The sequence below is a fragment of the Pleurodeles waltl genome, chromosome 6 (genome assembly GCF_031143425.1).
Source record: "Pleurodeles waltl isolate 20211129_DDA chromosome 6, aPleWal1.hap1.20221129, whole genome shotgun sequence".
Classification (NCBI taxonomy): domain Eukaryota; kingdom Metazoa; phylum Chordata; class Amphibia; order Caudata; family Salamandridae; genus Pleurodeles; species Pleurodeles waltl.
This window is the reverse complement of record NC_090445.1, coordinates 1,640,444,586-1,640,470,627: the sequence shown is the minus strand read 5'-3', so window position 1 is coordinate 1,640,470,627 and position 26,042 is coordinate 1,640,444,586. Positions and strand designations below refer to the sequence as shown.

Here is a 26,042-nt window from a genome sequence, read left to right as displayed (position 1 = left end):
CCCATACGTAATACCGTACACCGATTGGCTGTACAGACTGCACGTGCCATTGTCCAAGCCATCCCCTGAAAACTCGGCGGCTGGTAGTAGGAAACGGCTGGTGACAGCCTGTCTTGCTCGGTATGGCAGGCTGCTTGTACCTGCCGTTATCGATAGGAAGGAGGGAGAGCCGAATGTGCCAACCCCATGTGGCTCCGCCAGGCCATTTTAGGAAAAAGTATTTGAGTTGGCTAACTTACATTGTGTAGTGTGGTATGCTTATAACGGGTCCGTTTGATGTGCGACACTGGTTCTGCTTTGCACCGTGCTACAACTACTACTACTGCTTACTGGTATGTTTGACAGCACTTCAAACTTTTGTGATGTTACGGATTGGGTGGGTCCGATTCTCATGGTGCCCCCTACACATGCCGATTTGTATTATCCCTTAGTGTTTGTTATGAGTTACAATGGTCGTTCCTTTTCCTGTCCTCGTACTCTTCTGCCTTTTTTCCATCTCAATACATTGTTTACAATGACACGTATGGCTGTCATAAAGAGCTATCATTTATTTCAGTTTCTAAATCTGATATTTCACTGCTATGATGTAGCAACAGTTTATAACAGAGCTCCTTACCCACTCTTGATACGTCTTAAGGGCCTTCCAGCCTATGCTGACAGAGCTCTCTGACAGCCTTTCAGTGCATCACTGCTTTGAATGACACCACGGAGGGGGTGGGGGGATGAAGCAGGGCATGTAAGGTGCACTACCCACTTCCTCTGTCTACCCTCTCCCATGGAGGCCTCAAACATGTGATAGCACAACATACCCTGTTCAGGCCCTATTTATAATGTACTGAGGGTGATTTGTGTAGGAGGCTGGCCTGGTTTGTAGCTGGTACCACAGGTACGTACAGCTTATACCAGGTCCAGTTATCCCTTATTAGTGAAATGTAGTCAGTGTCTAGAAGACAGGCAGTTTAGAGGTAGCTGTAGGCAGGGCAGCCAAGGCTCAACTCGGAGACATGCAAAGCTCTTCCAGTATCACTGTAGTCGCACAGTACTTACACACATGAAAGACAATTCTCAGTGTTACCAAAAATAAAGGTACTTTATTTTAGTGTCACAAGACCAAATATATCTTAGAGGCTATACTCCGTTAGGAGGTAAGTGTTATGCATAAAAACTACACTACTAACCAAAATCGGATAAGTAAACAATCATGAAATAGTGCAAAACACCATAGGTTACAATGGGCCTAGGGGGAACACAAACCATATACTAAAATAGTGGAATGCAAATGTCGGTTTCCCCCCAAGGCAAGAATAGTGTGTAGAGGGGTGCTGGGAGTGTAAGAAAACACTAAAGGTATGTAAAGTACCCCACCCCAGAGCCCAGGAAAGCAGGAATAAAGTACAGCAAGTTTCCTCAGAACACACTAGAAGTCGTGATAAAGAACAATGCAAAAACCAAGCAAGACTGCAAGACACCAACAATGGATTCCTTAACCTAAAGACCTGCTGAGAGAAAAGACGAATTCAAAGAGCTGCTGAAGAGTCCAGGGAAAACAGGAGCCCATGCTAACCCAGATGGAGGTGCAAAAATGAAACCTCCGGTTGGAAGAAAAAGTCAGCAAACCACCAAAGAAGACAGCTGCGGGTTCCAGCTTGGTGCAAAAGATGTCCCACGCCGAGTCGATGGATGCAGGCTGGTTTTTGTCGTTGGTTTCCGTCAACATGCCTTGGCTCACGCAAGAGACACATTTGGCGGGAAAAGGCGCTGCCTAGGCCCAGGAGGTACCTGGAGGTCTAAACTCGGACTGAGGAGACAGAGGGGGCTCTCAGCACTTCGGAGAGCCCCCAGAAGACCAGGCAGCACCCACAGGAGTCCCAGGACACGGGGACAAAGGAGTGGCAAGTTGCAGTCATCGCAGCACTACACAAAGGGATCCCATGCCGCCGAAGAACAACTCAGGGAGCTGAGCGTCGCAGGATAGAGTGCTGGGGTCCTGGGCTAGGCTGTGCATGGAGGATTCCTTGGAGAAGTGCACAGAAGCCTTAGGAGCAGCAAAACAGTCGGTGCACAGGGGTATTGTCTGGCGCGGCGAGGCAAGCTCTTATTTCCACCAAATTTGGAAAGTTGGACCTTTGGACATTCAGGGTCGCTTCAGTCCACCACCTGTGTTCCAGGATCCAAGCTCGTCGCCAGTAGAGGGGACCCAGAGTACTGGTCATTGCTGCAGAGAAGTGCCTGCTGATGCAGGGAAGGGACTCCGTCACTCCACGGAAGAGTCTTTTGGTCCTTCTGGTGCAGGATGAAGACAGGCAGTCCTCGGAGCTTGCACAACCTGGAAACTGTTGCAGTTGTTGGCAGGAGCTGACGTTACAGAGTTGCAGGTTGTAGAGGTCCTGGAGCAGTTCTGCGGTTGATCCGACGGTAGAAGATGAAGCAAAGGATGCAGAGGACTCCTGCTGGAGTCTTGCAATCCGAATCTAAGGAAACACCCAGAGGACAGACCCTAAATAGCCCTGAGAGGGGGATTGGCTACCTTATCAGGTAAGGACCTATCAGGAGGGTCTCTGACGTCACCTGCTAGCACTGGACACTCAGGAGGAGCTCTGGGCACCACCCCTGGGGTGGTGATAGGCAGGGGAGTGGTCACTCCCCTTTCCTTTGTCCAGTTTCTCACCAGAGCAGGGACTGGGGTCCCTGAACCGGTGTAGACTGGGTTATGCAAGAAGGCACCATCTGTGTCCTTCAAAGCATGTCCAGAGGCTCTGGGAGAATAACCCTCCCATGCCTGTAACACCTATTTCCAAAGGGAGAGGGTGTAACACCCCTCTCCTAAAGGAAATGCATTGTTCTGCCTTCCTGGGATTGAGCTGCTCAAGCCCCAGGACGGCAGAAGCCTGTCTGTGAGATGGCAGCAGCTAGGGCTTTTAGGGGGGAAAACCTCAGATGGCTGGGGTGGCAGTACTGGGGGTCCATGGTGGAGCCCCCAGCGCAAATGGAATTGGCCCCATACCAGAATCAGTATGGGGTTACAATTTCCAGTTCTTAGGCACATCACATGGCCATATTTGGAGTTACCATTGTGAAGCTAGATATATGTATTAACCTATGTGTAGTGCACACTTATAATGGCGTCCCTGCCCTCACAAAGTCCAGGAAAAATGGGCCTGGACGACATGGGGGCACCTCTGCTAGTGCAAGGGTGCCCTCACACACAGGTACTATGCACCTAGCCTTCAGGGCCTGAAGGTTAGACATATAGGTGACTTATAAGGGACCTGGTGCAGTGAAAATGGCTGTGAAATAGTGCACGCACTATTTCACACACGCTGCAATAGCAGTCCTGAAGAACTGTTTGTATGGTCTCCTTATGGGTTGCAAAAGAAATGCTACAACCCATAAGGATTTCCTGGAACCCCAATGCCCTGGGTACCTATTTACCATATACTAGGGACTTATAAGAGGGGTCCAGTATGCCATTTTGGAGTGGAATACTGGGTTACCAGTATGTAAGTACAAATTTGGAACCAGAGAGAGCATAAGCACTGGAGTTCTGATTAGCAGGACTCTAGTGACAAAGTTAGGCACACTGACAAAAACAATGAAACAGACTGACAAGTAGGCCACAAACTATGAGCACTGGGGTCCTGACTAGCAGGATTCCTGTGACACAGAAAAAACCCACTGACAAACAGCCCAAAAATCGGGGAAACCATGCTAGAAAGAGGCTACTTTCTCACAGTTTGTCATCCGACTTTGACTCTAATTTGATGGCATAACCGTCCCAAACTGTTATACTTGACACCTTCCCCTTCTGTTTGCAAGCATTGTGTAAGGCAGTCTGTTCAGCCAGCACCCATTTCTGGAAGTTGGTTAGCCAGATTGATGTTGGTGGAGGTTCAGGGGCGTTCCCGGCCATTGCGATGCAGCATCTGTACAATATCAGTGCAAGGGTCTATCGTGCAGCACTCCAACTTGTTTTTAGTCCTGGACATTTAGCCAAGAAGGCAGAGACCTGGATGAGGAAACAGTTCCTTCCCCACCAATTTTGATACATTCATCATTACCTCTGTACAGGCATGTGCGATGCTCTGGCAATCCCACATCATGCGGAAGCAACTGGCTTCCACTGCACCACACCTGGGGCAGACTGCAGATTAAACCAAAACATTCTAGCTATGCAGCTTGGGGACAGGTGCGTTCGATGACTCAACATTGGGTGAATGAGGGACTATTTTCAATTAATTCAACAATATGTTTTTTTGACACACAGTCTCTTAAACAAAAAACACACCATAACGTCCATTAAATAACCACTGGAACTGAAACAATTGATATTCAGCAATACAACTTAAAAAAATCAGTCAAGTTGCAAAATCTTTTAGAGCCATTCACAATCTAGCCAGAGCACGTTAGGCCCATGTATTGAATTTGGAATAAAATACTGCAGTGTTGACCAAACACATCTATATTTCTTTCTACCAAAAGCAATGACTTTCATTTTGTCGAAATTGATTGTTAATTTGTTTGAATGGCAGTACTTATCAAAATTGGTTAATTTCCTTTTTTGGCCGACTGGAACCGGAGTCCTATCCATGATTACGAAGTCATCCATGTAGAGAAGACAGGCGATGTGAAAACCTCCCATTTTGGGAGCAAATGAGTGTGTACCTAAAAAAAAAAGAAATTCTGTGAGGTCTACCAAGTAGAGGGCAGCGCTGTTAATATAAGGCAGTGTGTCCCTAAAGATAAGTTTCAAAATAGCATTTCAAAATACAGTAAAAAGAAAGGACTGACTCAAAAGGAAAGTTCAAGAGTGAAACTTCGGGAAACCATGAAAGTTGATTAAAAAAAATCAGTAATAGAATATGGAAATAATGGAATGCAGATTCAGCACAGCTACATAGAAGTCATTTGCCATTAACGCCATCGGTTGCAGAATAATGCAAAGTAATGGTCACAATAGGAGATAAATTAAGATAGATTTAGGATCCTTTATAGGCTCATATTTCCCTCAGTTAGATTGTAGTAAGACAGATTCTCAGGCGGATGTGCACAAGCTATTCATTGACTACGCTAATGCTGTTGTCCTGTGCTAAGGAGTTGATGTAATGATTGAAATGTGTTTCGTCCTGAAGGTGTTTATCAGGGTGGCTATGTGGTTGTGGTAACAAAGTATTCTAGATTAATGTGTCTTGCGGTTCTGTGTGCCAACAGTTTAATGGTTTTCAGTAATAGATGAAAACTTCTGTCCATGTCAAGGACCTTGCTATGTGGAGGATGTACTGATAGCATGCTGGGATAAAACAATCTTGCTTTTATGTATTTATGTCAAAGTAAGTGTTTATGATTGGCAGTGCTGCCCAATGATTAGTTCCCTGTTGGATGTCTATATTCTTTGATTTTTTTCATTGCTAATAGTGTGCTTATGAATTGATGGATGGGGAACCCCAATGATGGGATTAGGGAAATGTAGGTCTTCATCTGGTATTGGTTTTCTACATCTGTCTAGTGAAGTAATATCTGAATTTGGCTTGGGGTTGGCTTTGTATATCTGGTAGGTGGTAACGGTATGTTTTATATAGGATTCTGGCAGATTAGGGCGGAAGAGGAACTTTTCACGATCTGTATTTGTGGTTTGAGACTTTTGGTAGACAATGGAATGAAGATATCGTACAGTAGGCCTTGACATTCTTGGATAGTTTTGATTGGGTGCAGGAGACTAGGTTGATGCTATGACCAAGGCAAGGACAGTAAGTTTCACACGTTCAACTGTGTGAATACTCTGATCTTGGTTTCATGAGTTCTTAATTACAGCATGGCTATATCAGAAAGAGATGGAGTTGTATTAAGTGCTTGTGTTGGTATTCATGCATATTACTGGTAGTCCCCTTAGGCACAATGTTTAATTTCAAGAGTGTGTTGAAGTATTGAGGGGTTGATGACTGTTGTATATTTGCCTTTATCTCTGAATGCACGAATGTTAGTTTCTGTTTCAAGATTCTGTGTACTTTAACCTCCATTTTCTTTTACATTTGTGTCTTTTATGTGACCTCACATAGAATAGTTATGGGGTGATGGTCATAAGTTTGGACAAACTATCTGTCCCAACGTGAGCCTTCACAATGTGTGTATGAGAGTTTTTTCTTACTGAACTTCATTTATTAGATGTAGTGCTAGTATTCTCTTAATCTTGAATGTTACTGTTTAGCACTAGCGGTGATGTTGATATAGATTGTTGAGCCACTTTCGCAACAGAAGATTCTTTTATAAAACATGGGAGCCTGAAATCTGTTTAAAAGTTAGGCTCTCATTCCCTTATTATAGTTGAGTTGTGACATATCTAGTCAGCTATAACAATGAAAATATGTAGCTCCTCAGCTGTAATAAATTATTACAGTTGAATTGTGACATTCTAATGCCAACTGACAGAGCTATCAGCCAATGAGAAAGGCAGGTCACAGAGCATAATTACATCTACGGTTTAAAGAAGTAATGGGAGAACTGACTTTTTTTCTTCCGATCTGTTTTTCTTAAATGAACAGTGATCAGCAGAAAAGTGACATTTATGGGAGCATATTTATTTTTTCACACCATATGTCATTACAGGAACAATAACATCTCTTGGCATGCTTCAACTCATTCAGAGCTACATATTTTTTGTATCTGACTTACATTAAACTGATTTTACTATTTTTTTTGCAACAAATTACGTGATTTTTTATATTTTTAATTTCTCATTACAGATTTTTCTTTTATCCTTCATGTCTGCAACATTACTAGCATATAAAAGAGCAGGGCACAAGGGATTTGAGTGGTTTATGGGAAGGTTCAGGGTGAGCCCATGTATTATAAGAAATAAAGCCCCTCTATTGTATATTGATAGGATAATGCAAATCATCCCCAAAATTACACGACCTTATAAAACACCTCAGCCTTGGCCTCATTCCTCAGTTTGGTTATGGAACTCCTCAGGATTTGTAGCATCCTTATAATGTACAATGTACAGGAGGGTGTACCTTTTCTCGTACATTATGTATTTTGATTCTTACAGCACAACTCCTTTTCTAGTATAGAGTGTCCTACTCCTGGGGAAAAAAACAGAGGGATCAATGTAACTGCTCAGTTATCTGCAGATAAATTGAGAATGTTCGCCAATCATTGGAGCCAAGGACCTATTCAGAGCATCGTCAGTCAAAAGGGGATACTTTCATACATTGGGTAGGTCAAGGAGACAGCTAGACCCGAGATCCGAGTCTTGTGAAAAAGAGTGACAGAAAAGGAGCAATCAGAGGAGGAGCTTCAATTCCTGGATGGAATAGGCTGCTTAAGCAGAAGTCAAGTGAATAATTGACCTTTATTGTAGTTCGTGTGATATGCACTGTAAAGAGCCATAAAACAATCAGTTTTCTAACTGAAAATCAGGAGATGGGATATGATGGGCATTTTTTTGCCTAGTCCCAAATATGTCTGTCAGAAGACTATTTTCAATAATTTGAGGTCTCTGAACAATGTACTAAAACATCCTAATAATAACAAGTTGCAAATAGTCTAGAGTTTCCATAGTGGTAGATTGGACTTTGGTAGCCTGCACTATGGGTGACCCTGAAAGGGGATTTCCACAGCATATCTGGCAATTGATAGCACACTGACATTTATTTCCATGCAGTGCTAACTTTGTGTCGGATGGTGGGCACCAGCACTTATGTTTTTTTTTTTTTATCAGACAAAGACTCAGAGAGAGAACGGCAGAAAAAGAGGTGAGGAAAACAGTGATAAAGGGAGAAAGAAAGGATGTGAAAAAATCGCCAAGAAAGGTAAAAAAAAAAAAAAGACAGAAAGCGAAGGGACGTGGAACAAAGCGGATTGTGGTGAAATTAAGACTAGGCATCCCCGGCATTCAACTCTGCTGGTGGGGGTCCTAAGAAGCACTTTGAGCACCTGAATTTTTTTTTGTACACATTAAGCACATACATGCACCTGAAGGCTTACATTGGGGAAAAATATTTTTCAGAAATAGTATGTGCTATTGTTATGTACCAGAATCGGCAGAACCATCAATGACCTGAGTATTGTTGCTGAAAATAAGAACCTCAGTTTTTGTTGGAATTAATGTGGAACAAATTATCTTTCTTCCAGTTTGCTACCGATCTGAAGTAGCTCTTGGGATTGGTGTTGAGTAGTCATTCCAGTTAGTTTTATGATTATCTGGGTGTCTTCAGCATAGGCATAGCTTTAGTCCTGACAACCCTATAAGATGAGCAGGAGGCAACATAGTAACCATAAAAGATAGGATTTGTCTCAGGACAGCCTTGAGGAAGACCCTGAGAACCTTAGCAGCAAAGCCCCACTCATCCAGAATATACTACTGCCTGGTGCAGTAGGAAGTTCATCAAGTGTTTAACTCCAAGCTTAAAAGGATCCCGGGAAGACTGCATGATATTCAGAACTACCAGTGACAGAGTGTTTCTGTGTTACAGCTTTGGATAACAGCAACACTGTGAGAGACCCCTCAAAGTCAGGGAATTTAAGGGGGGTGGTGTGGAGAGCAAAATGTTACCAAATTACATTTTTTGTGATCTGTTTTAAAACAGAAAACAAGAGGATGGATTGTCTGTGGTGAACAGCGGCAAGGTCTCTCCTCCTATAAACATAGAGAATTGAAGATACATCCAATAAATCTAACTCTTTCAAATATTTCCTGAAAATTTTTATTTGACATTCCGTTATATATCACTTGTCTAAAAAAAACCCTGATAGCAGTGATCCGTGCACAAACTAGAGCTTGTGCCGGGGTTTGGATTCCAAGATGTACAGGAAACACTACACATCTAGAGTTTTCCCTGGCAGCATTGTGCCAGAAAGCCTGGTGAAACTTGTCTGATCGTCACTTCTTGGAAAGGCGGGAAAGAATGCAGAAATGTACAGCAAATCCATTTTCTGTCTTATCACAACAAAAAAATGTGGTGCCTGATGTGAAACCTTTGATGATTACGGACACCCATAAAGCTACATTAAGCACTTGGGACAATAGACGACGTAGGCAGAGAACAGGTCACTGGCGGCATATTAAAAGGACAGAGTAACTCTTGACATGGGACAATCACAGATTACTTTCAGTTTGAGTTGCTTGTTTCACTTCAAGGCCATGGGAGTTCCTTCCCTGTCAAATGTTGGGGGCAGTATTAATATGTGTGGTTCACAGACACTCTTGTTCTGGCAGCTTGTTCTTGCTTTCCAGTTTGCTCCAGGCTTTTGCATTGCTACACTTTAATAGTTTTTTCCCTCCTATTTGACTACAGACGTTTTACTACTTTGTCAGGTTGTTCCTTTTCCTTTTGTCTCTTCCCTTTTATTGATAGATGGCTGCTCTGGTCTGTTTTGGCTTCCAAGGCTCGGTGGATTTTGCTCCTAGTATTTCTCTTGATTTCTCATAGCATGGCCTTGCAGAAGTCAGTAAGCTAGGTACTCCTTCTACTATCTTGTATATTGTTTTCTTTGATTGTGTGATGAACTTCTTACATCCATACAAACAGGGGGCCTGAGCGCAGCTGCACATGGTTGAGGCAGTAATCTGCAATCATGAATAGTATTTAATATTAAGTTGTTTTTACTGTTTATGTTCATAAATATGAGTGAGGGTGGGGCACGCAACAAACTGCACCCAAGATGACTGTTAAAGTGGAGGTGTGTAAGGAATGAGTCGACACTACAGCTGTTTGATGATAAAGTGATGGAAATGGTTCGAAACAACATATAAATTTGCCAAAATATCTCCAATAGAAATGGAAACTTTCAATATAAATTGCAGAAATTGAAAAAAAAAATCAAAATAGAATGATGGTGGGAAAATGCATCATTAAAAAGTACTTGGAAATGGTCGGCTACCACAAGGGCTATGCATATAGATCCTCCCCAATTGCGGGAACAGTAGTCCAGATATCTTGAAAGAATGGTCTCAAAGCAGTGCTGCAGAATCTATGCAGATGTAAAAATCCTGATCAAATATGCGATTATTGATGGAGAGAAAAGCCCAAAAGGAAATTAAAACCTTAAGAAATGAAATATGAGGATTATGTGAAAATTAGCAGGCTGTTATGAATGAATGATTAAGTACATTGGAAGACATCATCAAAAGTTAAAAGGCTCAGAAATATCAAAGGATCAAGATAGATTATGAAATATGGAAAGTATATACATTTGTAAATCAATAATTGTACAAAAAACCACATGAATATGAAAAGAGTGAAAAGTTGAAATTGATCGAGAGAAACAAGAAGCCATTGTTTTGATCTTAGCTCCGACGTGAGTTACAAAGTTGAACGGGTGAAGGTGCATCTGTCCTACACCATACAAATAACATTCACTAGTGGCTAAATTACATTTTTTAAGAACAGACAAAAGTCAAACTCTGAAGGCGAGAAGGGATTGCTCATGAAACATCAAATGAAAAAGGAAATGCAGGAGGTGTGGTCAAGGGAGGTGAAGGGAAAGAGGACAATGTGATGAAAAAAAACCAAATACAATTGAAGAAATGATGGTGGATAATAAAACTATAGTTAATTTGACAAACCTAACCTTGTTTAATGCTGAACAACAATTCTTGTCATTGCTATTTCTTTTTTGTCCAGAAATATCTTTTAATTACACCTATACACATATTGAGGTCTTTAAATGTAAAGGAAATTAAAATTGTTAAAACCTTGAAACAGTCAGATCACTGGAAGACTTTAGCAGAGAGATTAACTTCGAGATTTTACAAACTGCTGATTTAGAAAACCCAGGGAGATTGAAAATCCTTGGAGAATGAATTAGGAGGTGATCATATAAGGCATGATGATGAAAGAACAATAGCATCTTTGTGACTTGATTTGGGTTGCTGCTCAGAGACGAAATGTAGACAAATCATAACAAGTACCCCGATTTCTAGGGACTCACTGGACATATTTTCTGACTTTGGGATTACTGATTTTAAAATAGTATAGTCCTAGACTACTAAATATGTGAAACAAATTCTGCTTACTAAAACAACATGTTAAATCAAAATTGAAGTTAAAGCAACAGACAGTTACCAATATAAAACCTTCAGATAAAGGTAGAAACATTGTTTTGTGCCAAAGGAATGATTCACGAAAGAGGACAACTGAGGGATACCGGCTGTTATGTGATAAGTACCTTTGCAAATGAAACAGAGTCCCCATATTGAATAAGGGACTGGTAAGGACACCGTCTTTTGAGTTATGATTAATATTTACTTCTGGGCCCTATATTTTACCTACTAACTAAAGTACATAAAAATATAAAAACTCCACCAGGGAGACCTATCATCTCAGTACAGGGTAGTTTTTAAAAGCTATGTCACAATATGGTGATTATTTTCTTTTGCATGTGGTTCAAGGCTTACCCGTTTACGTCACAGATATCACAGACTCTCTTAAAATAGTTTTTTTTTAATGAACTGGGAGTCCTATTATGTGTTAATGACTTTAGATGTATTTTCCTTGTGCACAAGTGTTTCTCATAAAGGTAGTTATAAACATTTCTTGTGCTCCAGACCTCCAAAGTTGTATCAACACACTAGGTTGCTACTATGGATTATGGAGTTATGTTTGACGAAAAACATTTTTTTATTTAACCAATAATTGTTTTAGACAAATTTGTAATGCAGCAATGGCACCTGCTTTGTCACCAGCAATGCTAATTTGCATATGTGTTGACTGGAGTAGCAAGTGGTCAGTGGGGTTGCCATGCAACACTGGGCGAATTGTTTTGTTCTCTCCTTCATCAACTTTTTTTAATCATATGGCAAGGCAGCATCAATGAAGATACAGAATTTGTAAAGGAATCAAACCAAAATTCACTACATTTGACCTTTACTACAAGTGGAAGTAAGAATTAAGTAGAATTATTGAATTATGAAAGTGATAAAAAAGAACAACAAAGGTAGAAACATCACTTTATAGAAAACATTTTTTAAGCAACAGTGTATTATATGCCAGGAGTTTCCATCCATCCTCCTCAAAATGAAGCATACCTTATCAGGCCTCGAAAAATCATAAAAATGTTACTAAACCTGCAGGTCGAGTAGCCTGAATAATCTACTCGACCTAACTGCAATGTACTTGACCCGGAAACGGGCCTCAAATTGTGTGATCCTAGGCAAATATTGTATTTTACAGTCGCCTTTTTCTTGATTCTCATATATGAGTGCACCTTCAAATATGTGAGTTCAGCATTTCTGCTGTAAAAAATCCTCTTTTGTTTGATTAAATACACAAAACCTTTGCTCTATGTATAATCTAGCTAACAGATAGGGTACAGATGATCCATGCATTACTTGCCTCTTAGTTTACTAATAGGTTTGCCATCAGGGCAGGAGTGTTTCTCAGTTTATGCTTAAACACTCTCTTGTAATAAATGTATTACTAAAGCATGATGTGGTAGCGTACTGTCATTTACAGACGGTAAATTTCCAAGAAATGTCCAAAAACCTTCCCACTGAATTGCAGCTTTACTGATAAAACCATAAAATGTATTAAAAATAATCTGTGAAAATTGGGTTTCAGAAAACATTTATCATTTGCACATCACCAAGTAAAGTGTTCTGACTTTTTTTCATCCTATTAAAATATTATTTTCATCACGCAGAAGTACAAAAATGGTCTTTCACAGCTACTGAAATATATTTTGAAATGTTTGTAAAGTTGACTTAGTTATATAAATGTTGTGTGTTAGGAAAACGCTGATACCAAAAGCCTTTCACTTCACATAGGTCAGACAGTTCTTACAAAATCTGGAACTCTGCAGGCACAAGGAAAAGTATTTCCATTGCAAGAAAACAAACTGACATTTGACCTCTGTCTTTGAACACAGAGCAAATGTGACAAGAATAAGATGTAAAGGCATCTTAATTGCTAATTCAGTTTCTGACTGAACAGAACACCTGTTCCTTGTCCACTCGCCAGAAGGGTCCAGTGGAATCTAAAAATAACTCGACCTCATAAAATAAAAATCGACAATGCGAGTAGTCGATTTTTCGAGCCGAGTAGTAGATTTTTCGAGCCCTGCTTATGACGATCTCTTCAGAGCCACAAGAAATTGCAGCATGGATGAAAGTTTTCTCCTAGAGCAAATATAGTTAAATGCACTATATCTAGTGACTATCCTGAAGAGGTTCAAGAATCAGCAACTACCAGAATGTTAGGAAAGAAAAGACATACCCTTCTGTGTGAGAAGAACATTAAGGAAGATAAGATGGGCATCTGCTGTATAATCTCAGTGTTCAGCGCGGAACATGGGATCATTATAAATAAATCTGAAAACATTGGAACAGATTGAGCGGTGGAACAGATTGAGTCGGAAAGGACATTCTTTCAAGATCTAGACTTACATTTGGAAGAGTTAGATTCATGAGGGATCAGTTATCTAATAGCTAATTCAGTCAATTTAAGAAGTAAACTAGGTTGGATTCTAAACCACATTTCAAGGAAGTGCAAGGCATGTAGATATGGAGAAAACTGAACAACATACACCTTTCTCAAATGCTCCCAAATACATTAATTACTAAAACTCTGAATTGTAAAAAAAAAAACTGTGGTATATGTGTTTTCCTGTTCATGTCCTAAGAATTATATACAGAGCTGAGTCTAACCTGCCCATGAACAAGTATTGCAACATAGACGAGACATCTGAAATTTTGATCCTAATTACACAGTTGCAAGACATTTTCATAAATTCCACTAATACAATTGTGATTCATTAACATATTTTACAATTGAGGTATGTAGTGGAGTTAGATACCAAGGAACCAAATGATCTCAATATGGAGGTAGCTTTATTTGTACACTTTTAACAAATGACAGCTCCCTGAAACTTATGCTGTGCTGTAAGTCCAGTGAGATTACCATAAATACTGAAGTTTTAGGACTTGTGGTGGAAGATTTTGATGTGGGTGTTTTTAACTTTTCCCTACAGGAAGGGAAATGTACCATTGTGAAACAGATTAATGTATAATGGCAATTGAAGCAAACCACGTGTGCTATATGTCAGGGCTAAAACTCTTCACACGCTTATACACATCATATGATTTTGAAAATTAGCCCACTTAGGCGTGATAGAACCATGGACTGTTTTTTTCTACATGTGAAAGTGTTCTTAAAAGGAACTCATATTGGATGGAATATGTAAATATGATTTGTTCGACCTGTCAGCGTGAGGGTGGTTTTCCCCATACTTTTTGCCTTGCGCCTCTATTTTTGTTGACCTGGTTTTTGTTGGGCTTAGGACTCTGTGCAGTTTATTACTGCTGACCTGTGCTAAAATGTGTGTGCTTCCTCCCTAAAACATGGTTACATTGGCAGTTTAATTTACTTGTAAGACCCCGGTAAAGTGGTAGTACCTGTACCCATGGCTTGTACATTAAATTCTTCTTGTGAGCCTGCAGCATGTGTTGTGCCACCCACATAAGAACCCTCTTTAAAAGGTCTTAGGCCTGCCATTCAGCCTGGGTGTGCTGTTTTAAACAACCATTTCAACCTGGCAAAATAAACTTTTCACCAGTCCTAAACCTCCATTTTAATACATATAAGCCACCCCTAGGGTACGCATAAACAACCCAGAGGGCAGGGTGCAATGTATTTAAAAAGTAGGGCATGTATTTTTAACTTTTGTTGTGATAACTCTTACATTTGTTTTTCAATACTGCATGGCCTACCTCTTCAATACAGCCCACAGTCAAGCTGTGGCCAGGGAAGCGTGGAAGGAAATTCCAAACAAATCTGGGGTAGACCTCTCTAGAAAATTCTCCTACTTCACTATGGAATACACTTCCTCCTGAAACCAGATCTACCCTTCGACTACATCCTTAAAAAAAAGAAGTAAATCTGTTGTCAACAGTACACCTGAAGTCACTTAAATTGACTATTATTTTGTGCATACATCTCTGGCCTCTCAATCTACTAAGCTATTACTTACATTATATTTATTATGTCTCTTGTTCTTTTTCTCATTTGTATGCTTAACCTGTTTAATATATGTAGAGTATTTACTTTTTGTACATCTGCTTGTTTATCATGTCTGCTTTTTTGTGCAGCGCTCTGATACTAGTACTGGTCATGTTTGTGCTACATAAAACTCCTCAAATAAATAAAATACTTTGCAGTAGGAACACAAATATCTGTTTCACAGATAAGGAAGCCATTGATATCTTCCAGCAGTGGCAAAAGCAAAAAGAAGTGGGGGTGGTTGAATGATTAGCTAGCAAGTTGATTAGAGACTATATAATTGTTCATAATAACGGGGCCTGCTATTTCTTCTTCCTCAGGGAGTAATTTTGGTCTTGTTGTCTTCTCATATGGTACAGGTACATTTTTACTTTATATGTGGGCAGGCTGGGACAGGGTGGCTGGGGCGCACAAGGAGCTGTCTTCTCAAACAGCCAAGAAATGGGGATGATGTTTTGCTGGGCAATACGCAGGAGGGCATGATTTTTGGGAAGTGGGTGGGCTTTCTGGTGTTTATCTTTAATACGCTGCGACTTTAACTCCGGGATTTTGGGTAAAAATTGCAAGAGCGGACAATAATTGGAGTGGTTACTAGGTTCTATTTTCATTTGTGAAATGATGCTCTAATATTGGGTCCATGTTTATCTGTGGGATATGGGGAAATAATGTTATGATTATACTCTTGGCGGCAGAGAATTCTGGGATTATCCTCACCTCTTCTGCTTCGGTTTATAATAATGAGCTGGAATGTGGCAGGTCTAAATCATCCACTGAAACACTGGTTGGTTAAAGAGGAGGTACAAGTCCACAAACCCCATATTTTGTGTCTCATTGAGACTCATTTAGTATTCAAAGACAATACACTGCTCCGGCAACTTGGTTATAACATTGTCTCATGTACCGCTCAGCAGGTATCAATCTGAGGGGTAGCATTCTTAAGTCTTTGCTCATTCAAATGTAATGTTTTACATACCGCATCGGATCCACGTGGTAGATGGACAATTTCTCATCTTAGGGTGGATTGCCAAGTTTACACTATCTGTGTTGTCTATGATTCTAATGAAGATGATCCGAAGCTGTTAGATATGTTAAGTTTCAAACTAGCACACTGGGCACAAGAATGTTTGATTCTTGGTGATTTTTATTGCATCATGAGCTGTAAGCACAGCACAACAAATAGAACTGCTACTCCGTGCGTGATCAAAACTAGGTAGTCTATAAGGGAGCTAGCTAGTGTGCATGGCCTAGTAGACCTGTGGAGGACACTTCATCCAGCTATGTCTGTTTATACATATTGCTCTGCGCCTCCTGGCCTTTATTCTAGGTATAAATATGATATTTTCCTCCCACTGTATGGTTTTGGATTCTAGAATTGAGCTGTGCCCCAAGATCACTTCCGACCATAATCTTTTATTACTAACCTTCCAGCTTTCCAACAAAAAAAAAACATGAATATGGACTTTTCTTAGCTCACTCAATGGTGTAGCTTGGTCAGTACGTTTTGGGGGGGGGGGGGGGGTCGTGTCCGACAATCAGCCTGGCATATAAAGTTTAAATACATTATACGACAAGCAGGGTGCATGAGAGGGGTCTAGGGGGTAGCTGAAAGGGACGGGAATCCAATTTGGTAGGGGTACTAAGAGAGAAAAACACAATATTCTGTAAAATAACCAGTATGTTTGAGGACTTTCACACAGTGTGTGTGTGTTTTTTATCTGTGTGTATGTAAAAACGCCTGCTGAAATCAGTCTGATATGTAAGAGTACCCGACTGAAAGCACCTGTACCAAACTATTTATAAGAAAGTACTTTTGTTACCGGGAGTGTAACACTCCAAACGCCCCCCCCCCTGAAGCTACGACCCTGAACTCATTTCTGAGCAAAATAAGCTCCATAAGGGTCAAGCCCAACTTTTGTACTCAGAACTACTAAGGTGTAAGCAAAAACATCCAAATGAGCCAAAGATACAATTCAGTATGATTAAGTGCCAGTGTAGTGTTGAACGTATACAAAAAAAAAAGATTGTGTTGGTTTACATGGCTGGTAGCTTATCCTTGTTTGACTATAGGGAAAAAGTTGAGAAAGTGCTGGCTTACAAATTTGCTGAAAACAAGAATCAGAACATAGTTAAATGTAGTAAGGATAAGGATGGGAATAAGCATTATGAATCACAGGACATCCTCGATCAATTTAGGATCTTTTATCAAGAACTGTAAATGGAAACCTAGGCTCCGACCTTGGGGGAAATGGAATGGTACATATTAGCAGCTAATTCCCTGAGGCTGAGCCCACTGAAGCTAAAGGCACTTGAGGATGCGATCACTGTGGAGGAGTTAAAAGGGGCTACATGATCTCTTCACTCTTGTGAGGTGGTGGAGGAAGATGCCTTATCACAGGAGTTTTATAAAACATTTATAGATATGTTGGTGGCAGTTTTACTTACGGTTATTCTCCACGTTGACCAGGATGGTGATACTCCAGACTATTGAAGATATACTAATATTGTAATCTTTTTCAAGCAGAGTAAACCAGCTGAAGAAAAAAGGTCATATCAGGCAAGGACACCACTAATTATATTAACTGCTGCAGCAGCATTATCCGTTGCAGCTAATACTCTGGGAAGACCCGCCAGAGTGATTTTATTGGATGCCCAGAATTCGTTTGATATGGTTTTATGGGCTTATTTGTGTTTAACCCTCCAGACAATGAGCATCAGGATAGGTATCTAAACCGGATTCACAGCTTATATCGGGATCCAATAGCCCACGTAGTTTTAGCAGGACATAGCTCCTTGGTGTTTAAGATATCATATGGTACTTGGCAGAGGTGCCCATTATCCCCGCTTCTGTTTGCCTTGTATCTGGAACAGTATCTGCGACATCTAATTAACAACATGAGGATATTAGCAGTAGTGCTGAGTGCCACTGAGATTAAGAGCAGTGCTTCTAAGGATGATGTAGTTGTGTATTCTCGAGAGCCAGTCCAAGCCATTCAGCTAACTGTAAAAGTGGTAGAGAGGTGTGAGGCTCTTTTGGGATATTGCCTTAACCCTCAAACAACTCAAACTTCTTAATTTGTGCCCACTCCGAAAGAACCTAGCGTAGTTTGAGTCGTAACCTATCTTGGTGTGCAGATTATCTCTTCTTTTAGTAACATAAACGACCTAAACTATGAGCGATTTCTGCAGCAGTTTATTATCAAAATGCTTTAATGGTATAGGAAACCAATTAGTATTACTGATCACTGTAACATCATAAAAATGCATATTCTTCCTAAATTTCTCTATCTTTTCTGTATCATAGTTCTTCGTATGCCGGATTCTTTTTCCATCAGGCTTGAAGGAGCAGTTGGTTGCTTCTTAGGGGGATGTAAGAGGGCCATGTGGTCTATCCCATTTTTTTAATTGCCCCTATGTTCTTGACTTAAATATTTTTTTTTGGGCCACTTTTGGATCTCCTGTGAGGTTTCTCCTCGGAGATTGCCAACCGGATTCTAATGCGCTTGAGTATCAAAAAGTGGCAGGGAAAGAGTGTGGTTTTTTATTGAGAAGACAATCTCACTAATTCTTTCAAAAGGGTGCGCTTTGAGCTAGTCACTGATGTTCGGAAATACTGGGGAGATACCTGCTCGGTTTTTCAAGTTCCACTTTCACATTTTTACACACCTCACTGGGTGAACCCACAGTTACCAGTTATTTTTCGGGATACTGTTTTCAAATCTTGGCATTCTAGTGCAGTCAAAATGGTAGGGTAGTCACCAAGGCTTTAGTACTTTTGCTATGCTACAATTAGCATACGCCTTCCCCATACATAAATAACTGGAAGCTTTATCATTTAACGACTGAACACGGAGAACGATCTAAGTTGCCCTGTAGGTAAATGGAGCCTTAAGATTGGTTTGGATGCTCCTGCATCGGATATTATGGGGGCATTGGAAATAATTTATTCGGCAGCTGTTTCAGTTAATTTGAAGCTAACACAATTTAGAACCCTTTGAAGATGCATAATTACTCCAGTGAAGATTGCTAAATGGGATAATAAAAATGTAGTAATAGGAGTATCTGTCCAAGATGCGGGCTACATGCAGCAAACATAGTTCCTTTGTTTGTAGCTGTTCATATTTATAACAATACTAGAGTGATATAGCCTCAGCATTGGTACCAGCATCTACAACTTGATTTACATTTAACTGTGAGAGATATTACGCTGGGCTGAAAGAGGATGCTGGCCAATATATCTCCCCAGCTATATCTATTGCAATGACTACAGCGCGTCTATGCATTTCCAGAAAAAGTAGAGTGGCGGTACCCCCACAGTGTATCAGAGGCGTGCACTTCTTGGTCAGGTTTATGAGACAGAGGTTGCAGTTCTTCTCCACAGGGTTAAAAAGAGGGCCAGATGTATAAGTCAGATTTGGGCTCTCGATGGTAGAGATTTCTGCTCTTGCCCTTTTTTTCTTTTTTCTTCGTTTTGATTACTCGGACTTTCCCATGAACTTGAGGCATAACATTCGAAATTTGAATTGGGAAATGCTCAAGTGTTTTTTTATGGTCTTCATGTTTGACTACAACTTCGTTTTTAGTTTTCTTTCTCCTTTTTGCTTTTCTTTCTTTTTTTCCTTTTATGAATGTATGCTTACGTGCTTTGAACCACAACCAATCCAAATAAAAAATAATTTAAAAACACAAAATGATATTATGGAGTAGTTCCTCCAGGGTTTGTGTTTTCTATTTCTGTATCACACAATCTTGTACACACGTGGCGAAGAGGATGTTTATCACACTAAGCAATATGGTAATTCTGTCATGGGCAAGGCTTCGTTGATGCCAAAATACATTGGCCGATGGGTTAGAAATAAACGATATATTTCAACTTCCTGCCACAGTGACAGTGCTTTTGTTTTACAAGGAAGGTCAAAGGACTGAAATGAGTAACAAGCTTAGCGGTTTCTTTCAGCTGAGCCTTGGTCCTGCTCTGGAAGGTGTCAACAGGCCGTCCAATAGGAATGAAATCTATAAACGTAAGTATAGGTATACACATATATATTACATCCTCATCGACAGTACTGTATTCGGCTATATTAGGTCTTTAAAGATTCACATACATTCACAACATATTAAATATACAATTGATCAATAATAAATGCAATCAACTATTTATTTACCCGTAATAACAAGTTCCTAATCAGTGAGCATCAAGATTGCCCCTCTGCACATAACTAATCAATCAACAGCTCGCTGTAGCAATTTCCTTATTCTGATGGTGGACTGAACAAAGGTAATGACAGCCACAAAAATAGAGTCAGAACAAGAATAAGTGCAGTTCTACAATGCCTCATATTTAAAGTACGTAATAATGGTAACAAGGACTGTTTTCTGGGAACTGTATAAAATGTACGAAAAAACATAAATTGAAGTGTGATCTGGGGGGACTGTTATCACGAGGACAGCACAGATCTTCATACCAAGAACCATTCTTAGGAAAAGCCACTAAAATATGTACAGCATTCATCCTAAAACCAGTAAGATAAAATGTGTTTTGTGAATTAGTTACAAAGTTAAGAGCTCTATAACCCCCAGAGTCCATATCATGGCATGAGCTCTTACCGAATACTGACAACATTTACACAGTGCTTAAAAACAAATCGTTTTCAAAACATAAGTGGCGGCATTAATCAAATCTGTGTTGCCGAATTATTCAACGACACCCGTGTGGGAATAAACCATATTAATATAAGATAGCCATGGAACCCTTGACAATCTATCTAGGCTGAGCAATCCCTTTGTGTCGACCTTGTAAAGCTATCCTCTGGCTTCAGCTAGATTGAAACCTATAAAAGAAGTGGGAATAATTCGGTCAGAGCTTCTAAATAAGGGGTCCCCGGTTTCGCATGCTATAAGACGAGCAGGTATACAAAACGGCCAGCAATCTTCATAAAAACGATTTTAGGCTTTTTGTAGACTCTTTATGTCAGAGTAACTTCATGGGCTTGCACCATAACTTGACATAGATAAACATTTACTCTTATATACAGTAATCATTTCCTTAAAGGGTTTCACATCAAGTTTAGCTCGAACAATGAAAACAGCCTCTATTGGTCTATCAAATTATTACCATCAAACTGTGTATAAATGCCTCCAACTTAAATTTAAGTCCAAAGGTATTGCAAAGTAGGTGAAGGTTAGGAAACTCCTCACACTGGAGCCACCAATGTTATTGTGGCATCTCCTCGCAGGTTTGGGCCCACAGGTCATGGTAAAAGATTTGGTTATATTTCTCTTCCAATCTAACTAATCCATTAGAAGAGTAAGCATGACAGCCGCCTGTTAAACTTTTACAGCGTTTAATTTTTTTTTTTTGGGGGGGGGGAACTAATGGCCCTCGTACCATAGGGATTGTCTCCCATGGTGTGGGGGTCAAGATATATATATATGTAAAAAACCTAGTGGTGGTTGCCACTACATAGTTATAGTTAGGACCCTAGAAGATACTTTTTTGGGAAAATTTTCTGAAGATTCGTCAAATGGCGCCAAAGATATAGGCAAGAAAAAAAAAGCTTTTTCTACGGAAACTAGGTCCTAATTATAACTACCTATTGCCCTCTCAGCCAAACTCTAAATAAGCCCCTATGTCATTTTGCATTTATATATATTGACAACACATTCAGGGAATTTAATAATATCCATATTACTATAATCAAAAGTAATATACAAATGTATACGCAGACTATTAAATGAACCCTAAAATTAAATATGTGACAGTGTCAAGGCTCTCATTCAGCACAGAAACAGAATTCCTTAATCTCCAAGCTGGATGCTGACTAGTGTTTTTCTGTTTCACTTTAGCTCTGACTGATCTCAGTTGATTAATTACATTTACCATTTTACCTGTGGGGTTTCTTATGGCATGCAGTGTTCTGAAAAACTGCAGATAAAACTCTCAGTCAGAATAAGACAATCTAGCTGTCTCTGGACAAGGCTAGCCCATACACCTTTTACTCTGCCTGTTTTTGATAGGGTGGTTTAAGTATAAATAATACCCATCTAAATGGAAAGTACAAATTATACAGTCAGTAATGGCAGCTGGGTAGGTTATGGTTAAGTTTCACTTTCCGCTGAAAAGGTCTTTTTTATTTACTGCTAACTTTGCCACCTTTTGAGGAATCTTAATGGACTTTAGAAGACAGTTAGAATATCTTGCTAAGATTTGGTATGTCAATTGTCCTGCAAATCCAATTCAAGGGGAAGGGGGGGTTGAAGGTTTAAGGAGGGTCAAAACAGTAGTATTTTCCATGAAAGGGCCTGTGGGAGTTTTTGAACTCCACTTCATCAAACTCTGCTAAATGGAATTACGCCAAACTTGGCATGAAACTTGCACAATTCCTCAGAATAAGGTCTTTTTTTGTTGGTGCAAATACATCAGCATATTTTGATATCTGCAATAAAAAGATAAAAGACATATTGTTTGTTAATTTGTAGACCCACATTTGAAAACTAAATGAATCCAGTTGGGTCAGAGAGTATTTTCTAAAGGTTCGTTTTTGGGATCATCAGGCCCATGGAATGTGGTGTGCTGGCCTTAGCAGGACATTGCAGCAGCCATTGAGCAGTGCCATCTCAAAGCCCACATTGAAAACAAGGGTCAATGGGAAATAAAGAGGCAAGGGACATCCTGACCTCAGGTAGCATATGAGGGCCAAAATGGGCATACAGGAGGTAGTACCACAGACATACTCTTCTACATACTCTTACATGTCTTTGCAAATCAGTCCTGAAATGTCCAACTCCTTATTTTTTAAAAAGCAAAGAGGACACAGAATTTTCTATTTTCACTGAAGGAATAGTAAAGTTTACTGAAAATTCATGTTCTATTTCCATTTTAGATGTTTTAGGACACATTTGCAAAAGCGTGTAAGAATGCTAGAGGAGGACTAGTACCTTTGTGGATACACTTCATACTTCCTTGAAAATATGAAAATAATCTTGGTCTTGGTGCCATTTTGAGTCTGCAGACCTGGGGCCAAAGTCTGTGGTAATTGGGTCCACGTGGGTGCTGCAAACTCTGGGCTTTCCTTTGAGTCTACAGATCCAGAGAGTTTATGGACCCAAAAAAGCATTGTGTGTTTGTTGTAAACTCAGTGTTTGACAAAAAAACACACTGGTTTTAAGTTCTTCTACCAGGAAGAGTCCCACCACCCAGTTTATGAAAAAAACAGCAGCAGCTGAACTTCCTCTTTCTAGTACTTGGACTTAGAGCCTGGGAACGCAGACGTGGAGGAAACTTCCAAATAAAAAGGTATGTTTTCATTAGTTCAGAGCTTGCATAGCCCTTCATTTCAGAAACAAACTTTGGCAAAGTTGACAGGTCTTGTCTGTGTGAATTCTTCTGACTTTGACAGTGTTTTTAGACATTTGCACAGAAGAACGAGCTGTTGTACAGCATAGCTTGAAGTCAAAGGAAAAAAGTGCTATGATGCAGCTAGCGTTGACTGCACCCTAGCTCTGCTTTTTAAGCCATGATGCATAGCAGCCCGCACTACCGTGCAATATGTTAAAGAAAAAAAGTGAGGAAGGTGAGGTGTGGGTAGGAGGGTGGGAGCAGTAACAAAGGGAGAGGGGAAAAGCAAGAAAGGGGAGATTTGGTAAAAGGACAGAGGGTGCATAGGGATGGGGGCAGCAACACGGAAAAGGGATGGGTGGGAGGCGAAAGAAAAAATAGTACCTAAATCACAGCAGAGGACAGGTACTAATTAAGTAGAATTAATCTGTGTTTGGTAAATGCTCCACGTAAAGGAACGGAAGTGACACTTGTCCTGTGCTGGCAAATTAGGAGGCAGCAAAGCAGAGTGACACTGAAGCCAGCAAATGATAAGCAATGGGAGGCTTCAAGCCATTTGTTGTAAACAGTATGTCTTGCAGGCAAGAGCACATGAATCGAATGTGCTGTTGCAGGCTTGACCTAAAAAGTGCATGTTTCCTAAATGGTTCCGTCTCTGATCATTCTGTGCTGACTGCTGATTAGGAGAGACATCCCCGTTTTGATTCAGCAGGAGAAAAACATGATGTCCCTGAAAACAGGAAGCGGGCCTTTCTGGAGAGAAGAGTGCTGGTTCATCACAGGTATAGGAGCACAACAGCAGGAAGCTGGAGATTATGTTTGTTCTGGTAGAGGCATGACAACAGTCACATTCAAACTTACTGAGCAGTTTTTTGTTTTTTTTTAACCAGGAACATAGTGGACTGTGCTCGTTTCGAACCATGAAGGCATATTAAGGTAAGAGACAAGGCACCTTCTGGAAAAAAAGAGAAGAAACAAAGAACAAGCTGGGAAGTTGAGCACAACGCAGGCAAGCTCAAGTAATGTTCAAGTGAAAGCTTGCAGGAAAAACAGAAAGAGAACGATCCACGCCGATGTTAGCTGTAAAGTGTCTATAAACCCAATCTAAAGGATTAGTTCTGCAATGCCTATTCACAAAAATACAAATGTCCGAGGTACTGGCTTTGTGAGTGCCCATCTTTTAAGGCTGCCTCGTAATTCGGCTTCATTTTCAGCACGAGGAAGAGAGCAGTCTGCCTTGTCAAGCTATAGTAAGGTTGTGCACCCTGAAAAAGTGTTCTGAACTCAGTGCTTCTGCCAACTATCTTGCACAATCCTTTTTTGTTCCTGTTGCCTACTTACCTCTTCACTTCTGGCTTGTTCAGGCATGTATGCATCACCTTCTGGCTTCAACTTCAGGCCCTGTCGAAATCATCTACACACCCCTTTGGAATATGTATTCTTGCTGTGCTCAATGCAACGCTAGTGGATTCTAGTCCGACCTGATACCTCCTGTTGCAAGTTAACCGTGTGTCCAACCCTGTCTTCCGCACGCCTTCTTCTTGACGCGCCCATGTACTGTTTATTTATTTGCTTGTCGGTTTGTGATGGAATTTACACTTGACCAGTTATAAGTGGTTTCAACCGGATCCAAGTTAAAATATTTGCAGCTGGTGAACTGGAATTTTCGTCTGAGTATTTTACCTATCATTAAAACAGGATACTTTGTGTTTTTCTGTTTGACCATTTTCTACCCTCTGCATAAGTGACTTGGCCTATCTTCAAACTATAACCTGAGAGTTACATTATTCTCTACTACACATTTAATACTTCGAGGTATATGTGACGATATCCCCGGTATTCAAATGGTAGTGGTTTCCCGCAGTTATGTGTGCACGGTTGATTCTTGCAACTCACCTACTGTTGCTGGAAAACCACTCATACAAGGTAAGTACAAGTACAAAACTGAAAATATACTACAGGCATACATACCTCCAACGTGGATAATCTACCGACCACATCCAGCATGCCTGGAAACGTGGTCACTGTAACTTTGTTCCTAATGGTTTAATATGATGATGTTCCCTTTTTCTATGAGAACGTCTAAATTCAATTCTTAATGTACTGTACCTTGTGAATAGCCAATAAAAAGATCGAAGTAAAAAAAGTATGTTCTGTGTTGATTGGCTCTTGTTTTCTTGTTGCAGGCTTTAGGCATTCTTCTGTAGCCCTAAAGTTGTAGAGCCTCATAGGGGAGACGTCATGCCCTCCCTTGTGACCTGGATGACAGCCACTTGGTCTTTGAGCAGTCACAGCCTGAACTCTACAGGATAGTTCGGTCGATATATCAAAGCCCAGCTCTTGGGAGGAGGTGGTCTGCGGTCTAAGTCAGATACTGTAACGACTGCAAATATAATATATACACCTTTAGCCACTGTTCTAACTTGAAAGGAAATAGCATTTTAATAAACCTACATTGTAATAAAAAATGAAGGATGGTAATAGTCTCAGGGTTCTAAAAAAGAACAATTAAAATGCAATTAGGCAAACTGCACTTAGCATTAGTGCCCTTTCTCGTGCTTTGCAACTGGGTCTGGACACAGGAAGCCTCAAAGTTAGGGGCTCCCTGAGCATAAAGATCACAACTCCGGTGCCTTCGGAAGTGCCTCTCATTAGTAAAGGAATTGGACATTTGTCAACTCCCCAAGCAGGATGTTTGTGTTTTTTTCCTCGAT

General features: G+C 40.4%; 1 long non-coding RNA gene across 1 annotated transcript; it reads left to right on the top strand.

Moving 5' to 3' along the window:
• The first annotated feature begins 95 nt into the window (after positions 1–95).
• Positions 96–25,445, top strand: LOC138302195 (uncharacterized). The gene is made up of 3 exons (XR_011205330.1): positions 96–332; positions 19,948–20,011; positions 24,219–25,445. It is a non-coding gene; the product is annotated as an uncharacterized lncRNA (long non-coding RNA).
• The last annotated feature ends 597 nt before the right edge of the window (positions 25,446–26,042 follow it).